The sequence below is a fragment of the Ochlerotatus camptorhynchus genome, unplaced genomic scaffold (assembly GCF_037179485.1).
Source record: "Ochlerotatus camptorhynchus isolate MF236.1 unplaced genomic scaffold, CSIRO-AGI_Acam_v1.1 ptg000367l, whole genome shotgun sequence".
In the NCBI taxonomy this organism is placed as follows: Eukaryota; Metazoa; Arthropoda; class Insecta; order Diptera; family Culicidae; genus Ochlerotatus; species Ochlerotatus camptorhynchus.
In genome coordinates this window covers 4,980,304-5,000,134 of record NW_027040855.1, presented here as the reverse complement: position 1 = coordinate 5,000,134, position 19,831 = coordinate 4,980,304, and the positions used below count along the sequence as shown (strand labels likewise).

Below are 19,831 nucleotides of genomic sequence, written 5' to 3'. Positions count from 1 at the left end.
AGCTAAGCATTATCCGAGGCTCAGTAATCAAATGTCACTTTTGCTGAGATCTCAGTGAAACTTATTTTACCGAGATTGGCACAGCCAATGTTTCTGATACAAATCGTGAGAATAATGTCTATGAAATTCTGTTTCTATGGAGATTAATTAAAAAAAATTTGAGCGCGATTTCTGGGAGACTTTCAAAACCATTTTGGCAAAGTACTTGAGTACTTAGGTAATACTGAAAAGAATTTCAAACCAATTCTAACATTACCTACAAAGCAGTTTAAAGAGAAGTATCGGCTAAGTCTGAGAAGAGTGTGTCGGTCATTCTGAATAGTGTATCAAGGAAATTAAGAATATTTTAAGAATTTCATTTTGAAAAATGGACACAAAATTGAGCCAATTCCTGGGAATTATTACCAATTTGAGAGAGTTGTGGCATTGGAGAGTGATTTATAAGAGAGTTCAAGAGGTAATGCTAAGCACTCTTCGAATGTTACTGGAATAGTTTGATATTTTCAAGATTATTTTAAGGCAATATAGAAAAAATATATGATGGGATTCTAGGATGATTCAAATTGAATAAAAAAAGGCCTGTGAAGAGTTCCAAGTAAATCAGACTAACAAAAAAATTCATGATCTGGGACGCAGGAAAAATATAAATTCCGGAGTTTAGAGTCATTACAAGATCCTCTCAGACTATCATTTTAGTAATATAATAAAATTATTCTTTGGCATAATGGTCATGCGAATAGTGGAGCTACCCATTGTTTAGGAAAACTGTGTGTGAGTTCCATGATGTTAGGCTTTTATTCTTAATTCAGCCCACTGAATTTTGCTTAAAAATAAAATTGCCTACTGGTTTGCTGGGTGTTGTGTGTTGTATGATGTCAAGAATTAAATTGTAAATCTTATCAACCTCAAAGTAATATTAGAATTATTTAGAACTAATAAAATCTTTAAATTCTGGTACTGCATCAAATAGTAAGGACACCATCGACTATTAGTTAAAAAAAAACCATCCCATCAAATTTCCCTGATTCTTTGCTTCTCATTTTTTTTAAAAGTTACAGTTTAAAAAAACAATTCTTACCATATTTTCTGCTGTTTTTTATTTACATTTAACTCAACTGCGTTATGGATACTTGAATTTTTTGGGCACACCGTGTCAATACTTTTAAACTTTTGGATGATATAAGCAATGCTAACAAGTTATTTGCTTTATATAATTTATTTAAACATGTAATTTATAACCATTCTAGTACTTTAAATAAATTGCAGATGACCATACTGACCTATTTTTACAGGAGATTAGCACATCAATAACATTATGTTAAAAAGAGGATTTTTCTGGAGCATTCCAGATTTTTCCAGATTTAATATTTTACCTGGTCCAGATTTTTCTGAAAACGACCTGACAAAAAATAATGTTTTATGAGAGAACGAAAATCGTTTTTATCCATACTCAACATGATGCCAAACACGTCAACAACAATCAGCTCAGGGTTGCTTCCACTCACTTGCTATAAAAAAAATATTTTTCTGAGTTATATATGTTATAATGATATGTTGTAATAGTAAGTAACAAGAAGAGGGTGTAAAGTATGTGTTTGACTCATACAACCTGTCAATTTCGCTTTCAGAGCGTCACAATCAGCGATCTTATGATTCGTGAGCGTTCGCTCAGAGTGAGCGGTCATGAGTCGTAAAATCGCTGATTGTGACGCACTGAAAGCAATATTGAAATATTTTATGTGTCAAACATATACTTCATGACCTCTTCTTGTAACTTACAAGTACTAATTAGCATTATACTATTTCATGATTTCATAATTTCAAAACACATTTTTTTATAGCAAGTGAGCGGAAGTAACCTTGAATCAGCTGTCAAAACAAAACTAAAGACAGTATCACACTAAAATTTGGAATGTCTGCCTGAATATGAACGGACTACAAGCATAGAGGTAACTCTAAGACTAGAAGGTCCCGAAATAACGTGCTCAACTTTTTGGCTCAGCTCTGGTACTCTCTTCGGTCCCAAGCTAATCAATTCACCCCTCGAAACATAGGAAAAACCAATAACCCCTCATTTTATCTGTCAAACTTTCATAGCGAATCAAAACAAACATTGCGTAGTACTAGAATTTTGACTAGAATAGGGTACGTTAATCGTTTGCTTGGGACCAATAGGCTACTAAAGTGGTGAGCCAATTTAAAATCGTTAGTTTCGTATTGATTGTTGCTACAAGGCACCATAGGATACACGACGTTAGGCATACGGTCGTTAGGCATACGGTCGTTAGGCATACGGACGTTAGACATAATGTACGGTAGGCATAATGGACTTTAGGCATAAAGGACATTAGGCACAATTGACGTTAGGCATAATCTACCCGATGAATTCCAGAAGGATGATAATGGGGACCGTCTATTGATTGCTGACATCGGTGACAATAATGAAAGACCCTTAATTTTTGGGACTCATGAAAACTTGCGACGTCTTGGACAGGTAAACTATTTGGTTGCAGATGGTACGTTTGCCACAGTTCCTTGTTTGTTTCGGCAACTCGTCACTGTTAATGGAAGTATCGATCCTTCACATCAGCAGACGGTTCCGCTAGTTTTCATTCTGATGACAACAAATACAGATTCGTTGTATCGAAAAGTATGGCAGGAAATCCTGGAAGCAGCAGGTATGTTTTTTTTTATTGAATGAAAAACCGCAGAATTCACCTTTCTTCATTTCATGAAATGTTCTTTGGCATCATATTTTATTCAACCTTAGCTGTTTTTTTGTTATGGCATGAACAATCACAGAACTCACCATTCTTTATTTCATGAGCTGTTCTTTGAGGAAACCCATTTCTTCTTTGGCATTTCCGGAGAACTTCGAGATTAGTTCTTGAAGTTCTCCGGATTTGCAATATGTGTGTAAGAATATATTACAATAAATATGTGCTTTATTATTTCTAGATGCGATTGATTTCAAGATGTAGTAAAAAACTATACTGAGTTTTTATTGCCAGATTACTTAACCGTTATCGCTAGTCTTGGATCTAAGTAAATATGTAGTTACGTCACTTATGATATGATAAATAATGAATTTCATTGTTTACCATGCTCGAAACAGGTTTCTAGAGCTGCACAGCAGCAAGGTATTTTATGCCTAACGTCCATTATGCCTAACGTATATTATGCGTAACGTCCATTATGCCTAATGACTTTATGCCTAACGTTCATTATGCCTAGCGCCCGTATGCCTAACGCCCGTATGCCTAACGTCCGTATGCCTAACGTCCGTATGCCTAACGTATTTATACCTAATGGGGTACACTCGATAAGCATACAAAATTATTAGTTAAATTCTAATCAAAACATTAAACAGGTTATTCTGCGAAGAAATTACTACGACATAAATTAGGCAGCAGTGATGGAATTCTCACCAAAATATCATTTTCGCTTGCGATACGTTTTCTCTTGGGAACTTTCCCTCACTAGTTTCACACTCCAATATTTCCTGAGCGAACTTTCTGGGATGAGAGAATGAGATATCGCGAACTTTTTTAACTCGAATCACCAACGTGAGGATACGAAAAATATCAGATCATTTTTTCTCTCTATCTCTTTACACCACATTCGTTCTTGAAAATTGCACTGCACATTTCACAAGGGAAAGATTATAGACAGAAAGCTATCCCGAGTAAATCAATACAATCTCTAAAGACTGATAAGTCTGGTACCTTGCTGTCTACTGGCGCCTGTTGTTTAAAGTAGCCGTTATCAGGATGATGTGAACAGTTTTGTGCAACTGATTGATTGGTGCATTGGTTTCTGGCAAAAAAATGAATGAATCAGCACAAGTGTCAACGCGACATTAACGAGGAACGGGGAGGGTAGTGTAAGATTTTGTGACTAGCAATTTTTATATTAAAACCGTTCCTCAGGATAGGGGGTTGCGGAAGGAGGAGCGCCTAATGTATCCTCATTTTCACGAAATACAGTTAATGCATGGCTCCTCTCATCACTAGTGTTCGTAATATCGTTCCTGTAAGCTCTTATGCAAAAATTATATGCAGGGGGATGGTTGGGAATATAGGTGGTGCTCCGTTCGAAAAATTCATGTGAATTTCTGCGAGATATAGCGCACATAAAATTAACGCTAGATTTGGCATAAATTTACGCGATATTTCGTGTAAATTTAAGCGCAATATCGCATAAATTAGCGATATTGTATGCAAGCTTGTAAACGATTTCGCTGTTTATGCCAAGTATAGCTCAAAATTAAACGAAGGGAGATTTTACGCGATAGTTAAAATTCATAATTTTTTTCTGTGTGGTGAACTTTTTCACTGTGCTATTCCAGTGCTGTAAATTCTCAAAATCATTTGAACATTTTTGATGAAAATGAAAAAAGTAGCTATTCGCTATCAAAGGGGACCTCCTCCGAATGGGTGATATCAGTTGCTTAGTCATTTGACGAAGGCATGGATCATTCTCATTTGAGAAACGCTATATATCATTCGATTGAGTGTAACCTACACACAAACGGAGCTCTGGTCAACATTCCGGCGAAAAAGCTAAGCCAACCCGACACCAACCTGACTTCTATCAAACCCCAACCCGATGTTGACCCGACATTGACCCGACATAAACCCAAAATTGACCTGACATTAACACGACATTGGGTCGACATCGACCTTAAATTAGCCTTACATTGATCCGACATCGGGTCGACTTGTCTGTTCGGGACCATTTTCCTGGATTTCTTCCATACTCCACTGTCGTATATCAAATGATACTGAGTGACTCAATTGACAGTGACAATGAGCTTCGAATGAGAAAGGGGCTCTTCAAATCATGGTCATGTGAGAATTCGTTTACACAGAATTGATTGAATGGTTGTAGTGGTTCATCTTCAATCGAATGATATGAAAATTTACAGCACTGATTACTGTCCTCTCCCATGACTGGGAATCCTGTAAAACAATGTAAAACTAGAAAGGGTCTAGACCCTCCCTATGTAAAACCATAAGGTATGCGGGACTGCTGCACTGCTGAACTTCAAAACGCTTTATTTGCTGACCAAGGATCTGACAAAAACATCTTTTTAGTGTGCAATTTAGGATGATAAAAAATTTAAACAGGTTATTCAATGTCCATTAAAACTGTAAAAAAATATAGGCAGAAAAAAAAGAAAACAAAAAATTATTACCAGTTGGCTGGAAATGAACACAAAATTAATCAAAGTACCATGTACCTTGAGCTTTTGATATAGTGACAGATTGAGAACGATCTAAATTTTCCATCCACAAGTATTGCAAGACTTGAAATTAACAGACAATCTCAAAATACTTTCAAATTGCGAAGTGATAGATTCCCAAGTGAATACACCTGCTGAATAAAAATTATCAAGTAAACTATTTTTTTAGAATCGATGTTTAATAGATTTTTGTTTGCAGTTTGAGATCCATGAAAAAAGGTACAGTAGCTTTATGGCACCAGTGACCAGCAAATTTAATATTTTCATTCAAGGTTGTGTGGAAATTCAAGCTACCGGGCGAGCTACTGGGTTACATTGCTGTCCTCTACCTAATGCAGTCGAGTGATCAAATCAGAAAGTTAGCAGATTAGAAATCAATTAATAACTAATTTCCTCAACGTTAAATTAAAAAGTGGTCTTTAGAAAAAAAAAATGTAGCTGAGAAAATTTCCTATGAGTACACAAGGCAAATTTATTGGTAGATCATTATGGCGAAATTTGGTTCACTCGGCTGTCGACAAAAGCAGGCCACTCTCGATGTGTGCTACGCGATCGTCTGTTTTCTCGGCAGCAACCATTGTGTGGTCCTCGTCATTGTTCTTCATCAGCAGTTCTTTCAGTCGATTCGTCGTCGACTTTGGAAAGCAACCGTTTCGTGATGAGTGTGTGAGTGCTGACCACGTTTTGCGTCCATTGCTGCAATGGACGCGCTCTGACCCTCGTTGGCGTACAACAATGTGCCATACAATGAAACCACTGGAAGCGGCTCCAGTTCTGATGGAGGAGGCTTTTTGGATAGCGAAAGATAAAGTGTTTATTGTGTTGTACCTTTTGACTATAGTTTTAAGATGTATTGTATAGTAACCAAGAATCATCGGCTCTGTAAAGTTAATTCGGTTGAGCCTTATCAAATAAATTAATAAACAAAAAAAAAAAAAAAAATTATGGCGAAATTTAAAGACGAGGTGAACAAAATAATCACTTTTCCCATAGTAATACCTTTATAAATTTTAGATGGCCATTTCAGAATGAGATCACAACCCAATAAGCTCAAATTTTAGGAGAATTATCTGGACCTGATTAAAAATCGATTGAGCTTAGTGAAGCAAAGCCGATATTTTGAACCACCCTAATAAGCATGTTCTCAATGCAGTAAGACTAATCAACAGAATGCTTGCTAGCTAACACTAAACATTTCTAAGCGCCAATCTCAGTGGTCTAACTGTACTTCGCACTAATAGCATAGTTCTTCTTGTCGAAGAGTACAGCCACAAATGATGATTTGGTCAGCAAAGATTAGACTCTTGGTGAATAGTTACAAGTATCTACTATGCTGGTTGCATTGAGAACTAAAACTATAAATAAATCAGGAAAACTTTGAGATTAAGGCGTAATTTCTTTTGTAAACACACACTTAATTCGCCGATTTCTCGTGAATTAAAGTTCAATCTAAAAAACTAACAACACAGACAGGTAGAGGAATGATTCATTTGGTATAGTATAGTTCGCTAGATTGTGCTTTCATTCGTGAGAAATCGCTGAATGACGTGTTTGTTTACAAAAGCAATTACGCCCAAATCTCAAAGTTCTCTGGAAATGGTATTTAATGTGAAGGATGCGAAAAATATCGGAGAACGAGAAGAAAACAAACAGACACTCTCGCGTGATCATCGCCTACCTTTACTCGCTGGAAAAAAAGAACAAAGCTGAGGGGATATTTGGTTGGTTCGAATCACGAGTACGTGTGAAATGATGTGAGATGGAGAGACGAAAGATCTTTCGCGATACGAAATGAAAATTTCTCTCGCTCTACGCTTTCATGAACTTTTTATCATCTCTCGTTCGCGAACTTTTTGTGAGAAGTTCCTTTGGGATTTATCTCTGCAATGAGCTGTGATAGAACTTTTTTTGAAAATGATTTTTCCAACACTGTTAGGCAGTAATGCTGTTCAGGGTACCTTGCACAAATAGAAACGCAACCCTATCGATACAAACAAAAATCTCGATTACTTTTTCGAAGGGACGCATCAGCTTTTATAAACAATGCATTGGATCGTCGATTTAGTGTAACTGGTAGCTCGCCCACGCTGAAATTTGCTCTGCATCTGTTTCCATAGAATAATTTCCAAGTTCTAAGAGGTCTAAAAGGCGCCTAAAAATGCAGTTGAGAGATTATTGCTGCCGATTCAATGCCATGAGAAATAATGTCATTGATAAAGAAAAGTATTGCAAATTCACGCCGTTCCTTTAATGTTTGTAGATTGATGAGCATGCAGCCTACTTCAAAGGATCGTAGAGGAAATGCAGTCAAATTTAGTCGTCGAAGAGCATACAAAAGAAATTGCTTTTGGACAGATTCAATGCGTTCTTCGTGTATGGCAGTGTATGGGCTCCATACCCGAGCAAAGTTAGAGATCAAATTGAAATCAGAATTTGCTGTTATGATGTAACTTATTTTGAATACTGTAACCGTTCACGAATTTTCGTTGAGGTTTTTGTAAAACTCAGTGGCTTAAGCGCCACTCTCGATTAGGAGAGACCACTGGTCATGTTCGAATTTTGCCCGATTTATGAGACCTTATCTCAGAGAACCTCTTGAACGGTTTCCGATTACTAATGGCACAACTAGCTTTATCAAAAGTAAAACGCCAAGTCTTGTAGAACCGCAGATATTATCGGAACGAAAGAATTACTCTGACTTACCCAGAACATGAACGAAACGGAAAGAGAAAGAAGGAATTCTTACTTAACTGAGCGGTAATCGAAGGAAAAACTGAACGTAAGATAGCGAGTGTCTTTTATTCCAGGGAAAAAACATTCTAAAGCATAAAAAACTAATCTTCAATTTTCATTAAACACTATTATTGAATTCGTTTGATTCCTTGTATGGTCCACAAATGGCCGCCACGTAGGCTATAAATGCACTTCCACCTTGAGTTTTCAATTACACAAATCTCGGAAATTAGAGCTACATTTCACCTGAAATTGCTACTGCATGTGGAGTAACAGTTTAATTGTAGTAGTAATCAGTAATCATAAGTGAATTGGAGTTTCTAACACCTTTGGATACGGTTGTGTGTTAAGTTCGTTCTCTGTTTTGTGCGTGCATTCGCTTTCATAGTTTTCGGCTGCATTTGCCGGATTAGCGCTGGCACTCTGCCTCCCGGACGGTTATACGTGTGTGAGTGTTGGTTTCTCGCTTTCCGAGAAGTTTTAGAATCGAGAAAGAAAACATGATTCATCATGTTTACAAAATTGGCGTGGTTTGATTGTTTCTCCCGGACCAGAAATTTGTGGCATCGCGAGTGAAATTTCTGTTTATTTACGCGGTGATGAGAAGTGCGCTGAACTATTGTCAGGGTTTTGAGATGTGCATTGCTTTTGTGCACGGAGTGACTTGAAAAAGAAAAGTGAAGAAAAGTGATATTTGGTCGTTGTGTGGTTGGAGTGGAGGGAAAAAAAATATGCGTGGAAGCATCGGGAATGCGCTCCCGGGTGAAGTGATTTGGTGAGAACGTTCCAGTTGAAGATTGTTGACAAGTGTAATTGTGGTGATGCAAATTATGGTTTAGATGACGCATGACTTCAAACATTTTGTGTATCCAAATAAAACATATTACATACTAAATACGCACAGGGCATCGTCTGCTGACCATTGCCGCGGGTATATCGTGGGAGTCCCAGGTACCCGGTTCAAGCTTTAGTTGGCGGCGGTGGCTCTTTTTGACCTTCTACTCCCTGAGTAGTTAGTGTGAATAAGGGCGTCTATGTGATGTTTTGCTGTATCTGTTGTGGACATTTAGTGCATCCTGTTCCCTTAACTTGTTGAGGACACCCTGTCTTGCCTCAAAAGTTACCCTTTTTGAAGTACTAGTCTTCACAACATAAAGGGCACCATTACGGAGCATGAGATTTGATCAAATTATTCGCAGTTCTACTTGTCCAACGCCCCCGGCTGGGTGAGGGATAGAGGATGACATACACACACACACACACTATTATTGAATTCGTTTATTCGGGTTGGACTTCTGGATGAGTGTACGGAAAAAGAGCGAATCATGGCCATGAATAAAAACATGCTCTAACATACCTGCGCAGGTTTTTCGACGCGAAGAACGACGACTCGATGATGGCGACGGAAGGCGACCTTCCAGTTAGCGTGGCGATGGCGGCGAGGCGTGATGGCGCCGCACATAAGCTGCAGTATGGCGAGCAGCGATGAAGGTGACCCGTGCACAGTATGGCCAAACTAGAGTTGCGGAGAGAGAGGTGGCTGAACGGAAGGCTTCCGATTTAGTACGTCGAGAGCTGAGCATCGACCGTAGTCGTGCTTTCCCGGGAGATTCGTCCCTCAGAGAAAAGAGGGCCAACTTATCGCCGCACGGCTTCGCGTACTAAGCTTCCGCAATGACCGCCCGGGATGAAATGAAACCCACCATTCTCCTTGGATTGAATCCGGACCGTAGTACGCTCTTGGCTACGCACTCAAACGGTTCGCGCTCTCGGAAAGAATGGTCCACAAGGGGTTGTAGCGGAAAAAGGACCTCGTCGACGGTTGATTGGCGACCGTCGGAAAAGTTTCGCTCCGTGGAATAGCGAACTTCACTCTTCTCCGTTTAGCTAACTTTGAACAGGCGGGCCTTCGCTTGGCGCACGAGTCTGATGGTCCGTTTCACACGGACGACGGAATAGATGCCACTTAACAGAACCCCCTTGTCCGGCCTTGCGATAGCCGAACCGAAGATAAAAATCCAGCCCGTACAAATAAAGTGCAAAGCGCTTTTTTTGTACAAAATTCACTGAAACAAAACGAACAGACTACGCGGAATTCAAAACTACCTTAGCTACAATTTTAAGGCAAGGCTAAATGCACAAACGACTTTTAACGAGAACTTAATTCGCGCACTTCTGTTCACCAGCCGATTCGAATGTGAAATGCACGAGTCAGAGTACCTTTCGCGGGGAAGAAAGTTCCTTACGACATTCTTCTTTAGAAATTAAGGTTGTCTTTTAAAAACGATTCTTTTGTTCAAAAATTGCGCCAAACTAATCGAATGGCGAAGTATTTCATGGCGCCTTCCGAAAGCATGTGCAATAAAAGCTACTATCTATAAAGTTGAGCTTTTTATAGCAAAAGTTTTATCCAGGACACCTAACCATAAATAACGCGTAACTTCGATATGAAACGCACGAAATATTTCACAACTGAATGAAATTTAAATGAAAATTTAAATAATGAAATGAATTTTATTTTAAATTTAGTTGAACTTAATCGATAAAATATTTACAGAAAAAAAAAACAAAACCGCACAGCGTTACAATACTCCATTTGATCTCATTTTGGTTGACCTAACGGTTAACACAGCAAAAATAAGTGCAAAATTTTACACTGTTGAATCAATCGGAAAACTAATTCTGCTTTCAATGAAATCAATTTGATTACTGATTTTGTATTCATAATGTTTGACTGAGTACGGACCAACAAAAAATTAACAGAAGAACTTCTAGTTAAGTTGCTTTGATTTAAAAAATCTAAACCATGACCATAAAAACCCAAAACAAAAGCTTAAATCGCAAAGAAGGCCTCTAAACTCAAAACTGGCTTTTAAAGGCCGATTAAAAGTAAATTGGTACGCTCCTCGCGCACCACTAGCACGCCTCTATTGTTGGGAATAGAAAATCCTAGACAGTGGTTTGTTAACACTTCTATAGAGAACAACTGGTGCAAGTTTGATCAAAGTAGTCCATCGCGTTCAGAAATAGCGTCAAATGGAACTCGAAAGAAGAATTAAATATTGTGCAAAAACACCTGGAAAATGTGGAGTGGTCCGGTTCCAAGCTGGATAAAGTGCTGAAGATGCCAAAAACAACAGTTTGTTGAGTGCTCATAACCTACAAGGAAACCCTGAGTGTGAAAAGGAATCAGTGGACCCACGAAAAAACTGAAACCAGGGATCGTCAGCTGCGCAGCAAGGTGTTGACGTGCGTTAAAGCCAACCCCGGTTTTCAATCCGTGATGTGGCCAGAAAGTACAACGCCAACTTTCAAATTGTACGGAAGATCCTTGTCAGGGAAGAATACAAGTCGTACAAAGCCATTAAACATCCGAACCGGCACATGAAGTAGAATTCCGTGGCCAAAAAGCGTGCAAGACTATCTTGTACGACCGTGTTTTGACGAAACACAAGGGCTACACTTTGATCGATGACGAAACATACGTCAAACTCGATATTAAGCAGCTTCCCGGACAAAAGTTTTACATCGCGACTGGACGTGGAGATATGTCGGGAAGATTCAAGTTCGTGTTTGCCGACAAGTTCGCGAAGAAGACCATGATTTGGCAAACGATTTGCAGTTGTGGCCTGAAAACGGAACCATTCGTCACATCCTCGAGGACGACATCCCATGTTTACATCGAAGAATGGCCCGATTTGGCTAGCTACCACTACTCCAAGGTGGTTTTGGAGTGGTATGCTGCCAACAAGATCGATTTTGTCCCCAAGCTAATGAATCCTCCGAATTTCCCGGAATTTTGACCAATCGAAAAATACTGGGCAATTTCAAAGCAGCGACCTCGACGAAGCGGCGGGGCAGTCAAGGACATCCAGCAAATTGTGGGCAAAATGGAAGAAATGCGATGATTCCGTGTCCGTTTCCACTGTGCGGGTGCTCCATCAAGAGGAAGGTTCGAGATTTCGTTCAAACTGGAGAAATGGAACTATCTAATGCTGTTACCTTGAAGTTTTCATAAAAGTACTGTAAAGCAACCACCAATAAACCTTTTTTTTTGTGCGTACCAATTTACTTTTAGTCAGCTTTTAGAAACGTCCTGAACACCCTCAAAATAATCTCGAAAACACTGAAAAAAAAAACATAAAATCGACAAAACACCAAAACGGCCTCACAATCGCTAATCAAGATTAAAACTAGGGGCACGCAATAACCTTTAACTCCAACGCAGGCAACGGCTGTAATTACTGCTTTAATTACATCAATTACACAATGTAGAACATTATCTACTTTTTAACTCCATTAATATCAGTTTAAATTAGTACATTAATTACATTTTCAATACTTTTCATTACATTAATTACGGATAGATAATTTTAATTACCGTCAGTACTACTTCAAAACGCATTAATTACTTAAAGTATTTTTGATTGAATTTTAACTTCAACGCACCGGTTCTTTGTATTGCGTGCCCCTCGGATTAAAACTGCCCAAAATTGCTTTAAAAATCCCATATTGGCATAAAAATCTTATCAACAGACTTTCCAAGCTGGCGCCAAAATGGCCTTGAAATTGATTATTAGGGGAAATGTCTCTAATGTTGGCCTTTGGATCTAATTTAAATTTATATTATTAAATATATCTCGATGAACGCGTTATTGAGACGTTACTAATGGATATTTTTGGTTGCTATTGAAAATTTAGTCGATTGCTGAATTTATGTATGCGCCCAAATAAGGGATACTTAGGCCGACATTACCTGCATTTCCCCTATATTAAAAAAACCTATGTTATGTTGACTGAATTTCTGCAACACACCTGAGAGTAGCTCAAGACTCATAAATTGAGAAACGCTGATATAGCGGTGTCAAAGAATGACATTTTCGCCTTAATGTTATCTTGGCACAATATAATTAAGGAGAATCTCCAAGAAAGCCGTGTTTGAAATTTCAAGAGCATCTGCAAGTCAGGTCGTGCAAATCATACAATAATGAAGCTGTAACTTCATGTTTGCTGTAGTACAGCAAATAACGATTTACAATTTCATGGTTGTAGGTTTTTTTAGATGTGTGCCTTTGAAGTTTGACTTGAGATTCACCTTAAGCCAAGGAATAATGTTTTCATTCGCACTTTAATCTTCAACCACCGCTTGTGCCAAAGAACACATGTGGGATGCAAAGAGGGAGGCAACCACACCAGGGCTATGATCCCCATTTTGCAGTAACTCGTTAAGAGGAACACCAACAACCATTTTTTTTTCCACAAGCCATCCTGTTACCTTGATGTCATGACCAAAATATAAAGGCATACATTTTTTCTCCCGGATTTGGAGTCGTAACAAGCACCAACGCCTCCATACTCGTCGGTCGGTGACTTAGGGGAACTGGGTGTAATAAGCGCCAGCGGGGTGATATGCCTAACGACTTTTTTTTCTCTCATACAGGAAAACTACAGGAAGTGACTAATAAAAATGACGTCTGAGACAAAGTTGCAGTGAATAATAAAGTCTTTCTAGAAAAAAATATGCACGGTAAATTTGATTTAGCTATTTGAGAAAAAATCTGATTACTGCAAAAAACATTGAATAACATTAAATTTATTTTGAAATCTATCTGATTTTAATTTTAATAAAAAAAAACTTTTGAAAAATTCATACTTTACAAATATTGACAACCTTGGACATTTAAGGTTCTACAAAGGGTAAATAATGTGTTTACTTCTTCATTTTTTGAAAATTCTTCGATCATCATTTTCTAAATGTATCGGTAAAATTCATTGGAAGTGCATGTCACCACGCCAAAACTGTCCGTGTTTCATAAATATCAACTGTCAGACTGTTATGGTGCCGACGTCGATGTTAATCAATACGATCCTTTACAAACATTTGACAGATCCTTCAGTTGGAGCTAACCACTATGAAAGGGAAAGCGAATAACACGTTACGTGCACTGCTGCCATATTTCCTGTTAGGGATTAATTCAATATGCTGTGACTTTTTTACTTGGACCGGTATTATGCCTAAAATGACCATTTTTGATTTATTAATTCAGTTGTCTGTGTTAGTGAGTCTAACTTCACAATTACTTGTTTAAATAAACTTAAATTTTAATAAATTTAAAGTCTTTTAATATTGCTAGCAAAGCTATAAAGCTGAAGTGATTTTGTCAATTTTATTCACCAAGAGTTTTTGAAGCAGTTGTTTTAAGTTTCGTGTATTCGATTGCGTGAAATTGTGCTATACTTCGAAGAATACACGTAAGTTAATACAGTGAATACGTTTAACCCTTGAAATGTTCATTCTAAAGTCATGAAATTCATGTTTGATTTTTTTTTATTAATAATCAATAAATGTATGGTAACTAAGGACGATGACTGAATGGCGTTATGAAGACTTGACGACTTTTGATAAAATAAACAACTCTTCTTTAGACGTCAAAACTCCTCAGCCTACTGTTTTCGAGTTATATGGAATTACCGAAAAAATTAAAATAAACGGGTTTATAAACAGTACGCTGTTGAGTTTTGACTTCTTCAGACGAGTTGTTTATTTCATCAAGATAAAAAACTTTGCCTAAATCGTCTAATTTTTAAAACACCATTTCAATGGATTGAAAAAAAGTTATTGAAAATAAAACATGTTCCACTAAAATGAAGAAATCTAAGAAACAAAAAAATACACCTCTCTCAAATTTTGATGTTTTTTTTATCGAATATTGCTAAATTTTTATTGAAAAAGTCAGGTTACGATTTTTTGCGCTTTGGCAGATTTTAAAGTTCAAAAATTGTTGTTGTTTTTTAACAATATCTTTAAAATTTGAAGATTGAACCAGTGTGTTTTTTTTTTCAAAAGTTATATATTTGGTGCATTTTCACAAGAGAAAGATTTAACATTATATGGTTGCAAGCAAAAAAACCGAAACAAAAAGAAAAAAACATATTTCGAAATTTTTTTCTTTAACTTAATATAACTCGGAATCAGTAAGCGGTGAAAATTTTACATCTTCAAAAGAGTTGTTTATTTTGTCAAGATAAACAACTTTGCTGGAGACATTAAGTCTCCAAAACGTCAGAGAAAGAAGTTAGATTATAGCGCCATCTTTGCGAAAGAGTTTTGAACTATTTTTTATGTCAATAGATGGTCCTTATTATGATGAGAATCTTTGCCAAGAAACTAAGTTGCGGAAATGCTTTGTTTCGGAGTTATTAGTTTTTCTCCGCTGGATTGCATTCCTGGCCCAGTGTGCAACGTGGACGATATTTTAATTATATTAGTGCCACCAAATGAGTCAATTCCAATATAAATTGTTTACCATTTTGAAGAGTTTAGTTCATAGAGCAATATTGGTCAAGACAAATATCGCTTTTGAGCTCAAGTTTCTCGATAGTAGCCAAAAATGTAACAGATCTATAAATAGATTTCTGGTAGAGTTGTGACCTGTCACAATCACGATCGTCAAACAGCTGATGGTAGTAACACTTGTTATATTTCTATCAATGTGCGAAGTATTCTCCATGGCGATCCATCAAGTTGACGAAAAAAGTAAAAAGCAACTGGTGAATGTCGTCTTCGGTGGTGATCCATCACCGATCTGGTCATTCCCGACAATCACGACACTCATCTGTGCTCGTTTTAAATCAGTTGCTGTTTTGCTTGCTTATGTGAGTGTGTTGGTGAGTGAGCCCAACAGCATTTGTTTAATTTTTCCAGCTTTGTTTGTAACTCACACAGTAACGCGTGCCGAGACAAAATTGGAATGAGAAGGCATTGTTTTCATTTTCTTCAGTCATTTCGCTTTTTCTCATCATCGTACTGCATAAGTCTTCACTGTTTTCGTTGTGTTTTACATCATCAGCAGAGAGTGTTAGGTTTTGCCTGTGAGCAGCGACCATACTGATGATTGTTGTTTGCTATGGCTCTACCTCTCATTGCGTGACAAAAAGTTCTGTCAGCGATAGTCGGTTGATGCGTTGGCGAGTGTCGAGTGAGTGTCATGATATTTTGCATCACTGAATTACTGGGCGTTAGAGGCTTCGGATCGGAATAACTCCTAATCACTTTTTGCATTGCACCAGAGATTGATATTATGTTTTTGCTGTTCGAAAAACTTAAAATGCATACTTTTTTACGGTTGTTTTCGTGATTATCCACGATCTTATTTCAATGTATACAGAAAGTAAAACGTGTTGCAACTCACAGGAGAAAATATTATAGTATATGATGAAGAGAACGTCAACGTCTATTGTGCTAGAAGAGTAAAGCGCCAATTGGGATTAGCATTGATAAACTAAGCTTTCTATTTAAAATCGAACCACCAAATTTTAACTTGAGCCCCATGGAATTTTTCATATTTGAAACACTTTACAATAGACCTGTGCGACGGTTCATATCATCGGTGGCGGCGGCGGTGGCGTAGAAACTGTTTTAGCCTCGGCAGCAGCGGCTAAATCTTGGGGGTTAATTGCAAGGGGCTGTTACTGAACATGCATTTTAAACCAACATGAAAATGGTATATCTATTCAATCTGATAATTTTCTCATTGATTCTGAACCAAACGTCAAATCTTATACAAGAACGTCAAAATCTAAAACATGTTGAACTCAACCAAAATGTTGGGGGTTTAGCAGCTGTAGTATCCCTGACTCCCAGAACGAGTTTGATAATTGCCAATATCGTTCTAGGCACATTTTTCACCAACAAAAGATTTTTTTAAATTCAAATGCGTCTTAAAGTTTAACATGCTTGTTTTATTTTCCAGTTTGGTGCAGTTTGTGAGACATAGGGGAAATAGCTAAATGTCCCTTATTTGGGCTCATACATAAATTCAGGAATCGGCTAAATTTTCAATAGCGACTAAAAATATCCATAAGTACCGTCCCAATGATGCGTTCATCCAGATAAAATTGATAAATAGCTGATTTTTAGCGATGGGCCCAATTTTAGATCCATAGTCCAACATTAGAGCCATTTCCTCTACTTCTTCTAAAATTTAGAAGCTTTTCAAAGCTTGTAATCGTCCGCATATTAAAAAAAGTAGAAGGTATTGTGCCTAGGGGCACGAACGGGAGCTTGACGTAGGACCGCTAGGGCACGAACCAAATGTGAAGAAAATTTAGTTCTTTTAATTGATCGATCATCTATAATCTTAACTCTTTCCGTTTTTGATTTGTAGGCGTACCAAATTTGTAGTATTTTTTTTTTAAAGAGAAAGTTGATGAAGAGAATCGATCAAAATCACTTGCACCCCTGCTTCCAAGTTTGGTTACAAGATTACAACTCTGGAGAGCATTTTGTGTGGTCTTTGAGGGCATGTGTTTCTCAATAAGGACCAACAGGCAGATAAATTCTATTTTTACTTTTTACTGTAATAAGCTTGTTGGCCCAGAAAAGGGCCGTTTTGTTGCCAAAGTTCGTGATGATTTAACCTCCGAAGCTGTACAGAGTTCGTTTGTCACTTCAAAGCGTAGACGACATCGATGGCCGGAGACACGTTTAACACCGCCACGGCGGACCAGACGACTGCTTTTGTTTCTTCTGCTGCCTGCTCGCCACGGCGTCCGAAGCGAAAATGAGTTGAGGCAAGACAGCAGCGTTGGTTTATATCTTTTCAGGTTAAAGCAGAATGATGTGCAACCAAGTGGTGCTCGATTATGACGACTGCGTTTGGGAACAACGTAAATTTCATGAAAACAGTGAAAAAATTATCATTTTTTATTTGTACTTTGGATAATGCTTGACTTTACCACTTTTTTAATAGCTTTTTGTTGAAAATCATCAGTTGGAAGCATTGCGTAGACATATTTTTAATCTATTGGTGATAAAATTATTGAAATTGATTCAGGGGCAGCTGAGTTATTAATGTTCAAAATCTTTCATAATTTTGTTTCATGTTCCATTTTCGGTTTTCACAAAGTGTACCCCAGTATAGAAAATAAAGTCGTAGTCCTATGTCAATATAACGGCGTGTACAGGCAGTGCGCCGACTCAAAATCATCGACGGAGGCAGCGTGTGAAAAAGTGCAGCGGCGGCAGCGTGGTGTGGCGGCGCACAGGTCTACTTCACAATCGATGTTTTTTGCCCTGGTGCACGTAGAAGAAGCATTTTTTATTAGATTTCAGTGGTTTTCTTGAGATTTTAACACATAGGAGGACCATGCTTAAAAATTAAAACTACGATTAAAAAAAAAAAAAAAATCCCATAGACGGAGGATGGTCCAACGGACTTGTATTCTCAGTTTTCATAGAGTTTTTTTTTATATGATCGGCCTATGGAGCACCGTGGATCTAACATTTCTGGATGAAAACCCATTGGAACCATTTTAAAGAGCAGTCCCACGACAAATGACGATTCTACAAAACTCAACCATCTACGATTTGCATGAAACTTTGCATAATTGTATGATATGGGCAATAACGGCACTTCTAATCGAAATGTCGTGTGAGACCGAATTACCGATTTAAAGTTTTAAAAGCTCATAGAAAATACGAACTTTTTGAATGATTCAATTTATAACACTAAAAAAATTACAAAAATCGTAGAACAAGAACATTTGATCTTATTGTTGAACTTTTTGTTAAAACGTCTTTTCTTCTAATTTATGCACAGAAAACAATTAAAAAAAAATAATCAGTTTCATTTAATTTGGCGTGGAACTGCTCAGAAGACAATGATGTTGGTCATAGGTATGGAAAATTATCTAAATTTATTTCACTAACTTTTTTCAGCAACAGAATTCCGTAAAACGATGTATTAAGCATTTGTAAGTTTTGATATTAGCTGCAACTTTTGTCAACAGCGCCGCCGGTGGTGTAGTGGTAAGCGTGATTACCTCTCACCCCAGCAGGCCTGGGTTCAATCCCAGTCGGCGCCGCCGGGATGTGCTGAGGCATAACATCTCTGATCACGGAAGGGAAGTAAAGCCGTTGGTCCCCGGTTCATGAGTTGATGGGTCAATAGGTAGGGTCCAGGTGTGGGAGCTGCCTTCCTGGCGTCGGTAGCATTGGTGCGGAAAACAAATCAAGGAAAAAAAGCTTTTGTCAACAACTCAAATGAATGACGAACTAGAGCGGGCAGAACTTGTTTTTGTTTTTCAGTGAATGTAAATTACTTTTATTGAAAAACAATGGTGGGTTCTGTTCACTCTGGTTCATTATACATAAGAGATACAGATTTGAGTTATAGAAAAAAGTTGTAGTTAATTTTAAAACCTACAAATGCTTCATACACAATTTTAAGGAATTGTGTTGATGAAAAAAGTTAGTGGCAAATGAATGTACGAAATGAATGTTAATGATTGTCCATGTCTGGTTGGTCATATTTCCCCGGTGGTCCGTTTCACACTATTTCGCTCTACTCTCATACATGGTGAGTTATGAATGTAACGAACAGTAGGCACAAACCACCGCCGTGTGGTTCTTTGAAATTTTAATCCCCATTCAGTAATGATGTCTGCCTGGTGCACTGGCAGTGACGCCGCCTGGACTGGTGCAACGATGAAAGCGCACGATATGGAGGGAAACACTTACTTCAGTTGGTTCTAAATGAAGCTAACACCATAATGAGCATGAATCTCATTAAATCAGAGGAAACATGAATGCTACCACACTGGTAAATAAAACCGTATGAAAGGTGAATGTAAGATCGAGTACAAAGGTGTGCGTTCGAGCGCTCTGTTTATGGCCTTCGCATTGTGCAAAAAAAGGTATAATGAATTCCTGAGTGGATTAGCGTGAACCTAAGCGTTGATGCAATATGTTACGTCGTTTGATAAGGTTTTGAAGTAATTGGATGTCAGAAGAAAAAATATTCCCCAAAAATCAACTGTAAACTGTAGGCATACGGCAAGCAAACATTCAAA

The 19,831-nt window shown here is 37.8% G+C and overlaps 2 protein-coding genes across 2 annotated transcripts in view; one reads left to right on the top strand and one right to left on the bottom strand.

Annotated features, from left to right (window-relative positions):
* LOC135709864 (uncharacterized) overlaps positions 1 to 19,831 on the top strand; it is a 949,216-nt gene that overhangs the window by 571,418 nt on the left and 357,967 nt on the right. The window lies entirely within an intron of this gene.
* The window catches only part of LOC135709869 (uncharacterized), a 147,776-nt gene that overhangs the window by 106,471 nt on the left and 21,474 nt on the right, over positions 1 to 19,831 (bottom strand). The gene's annotated exons all lie outside the window — the stretch shown is intronic.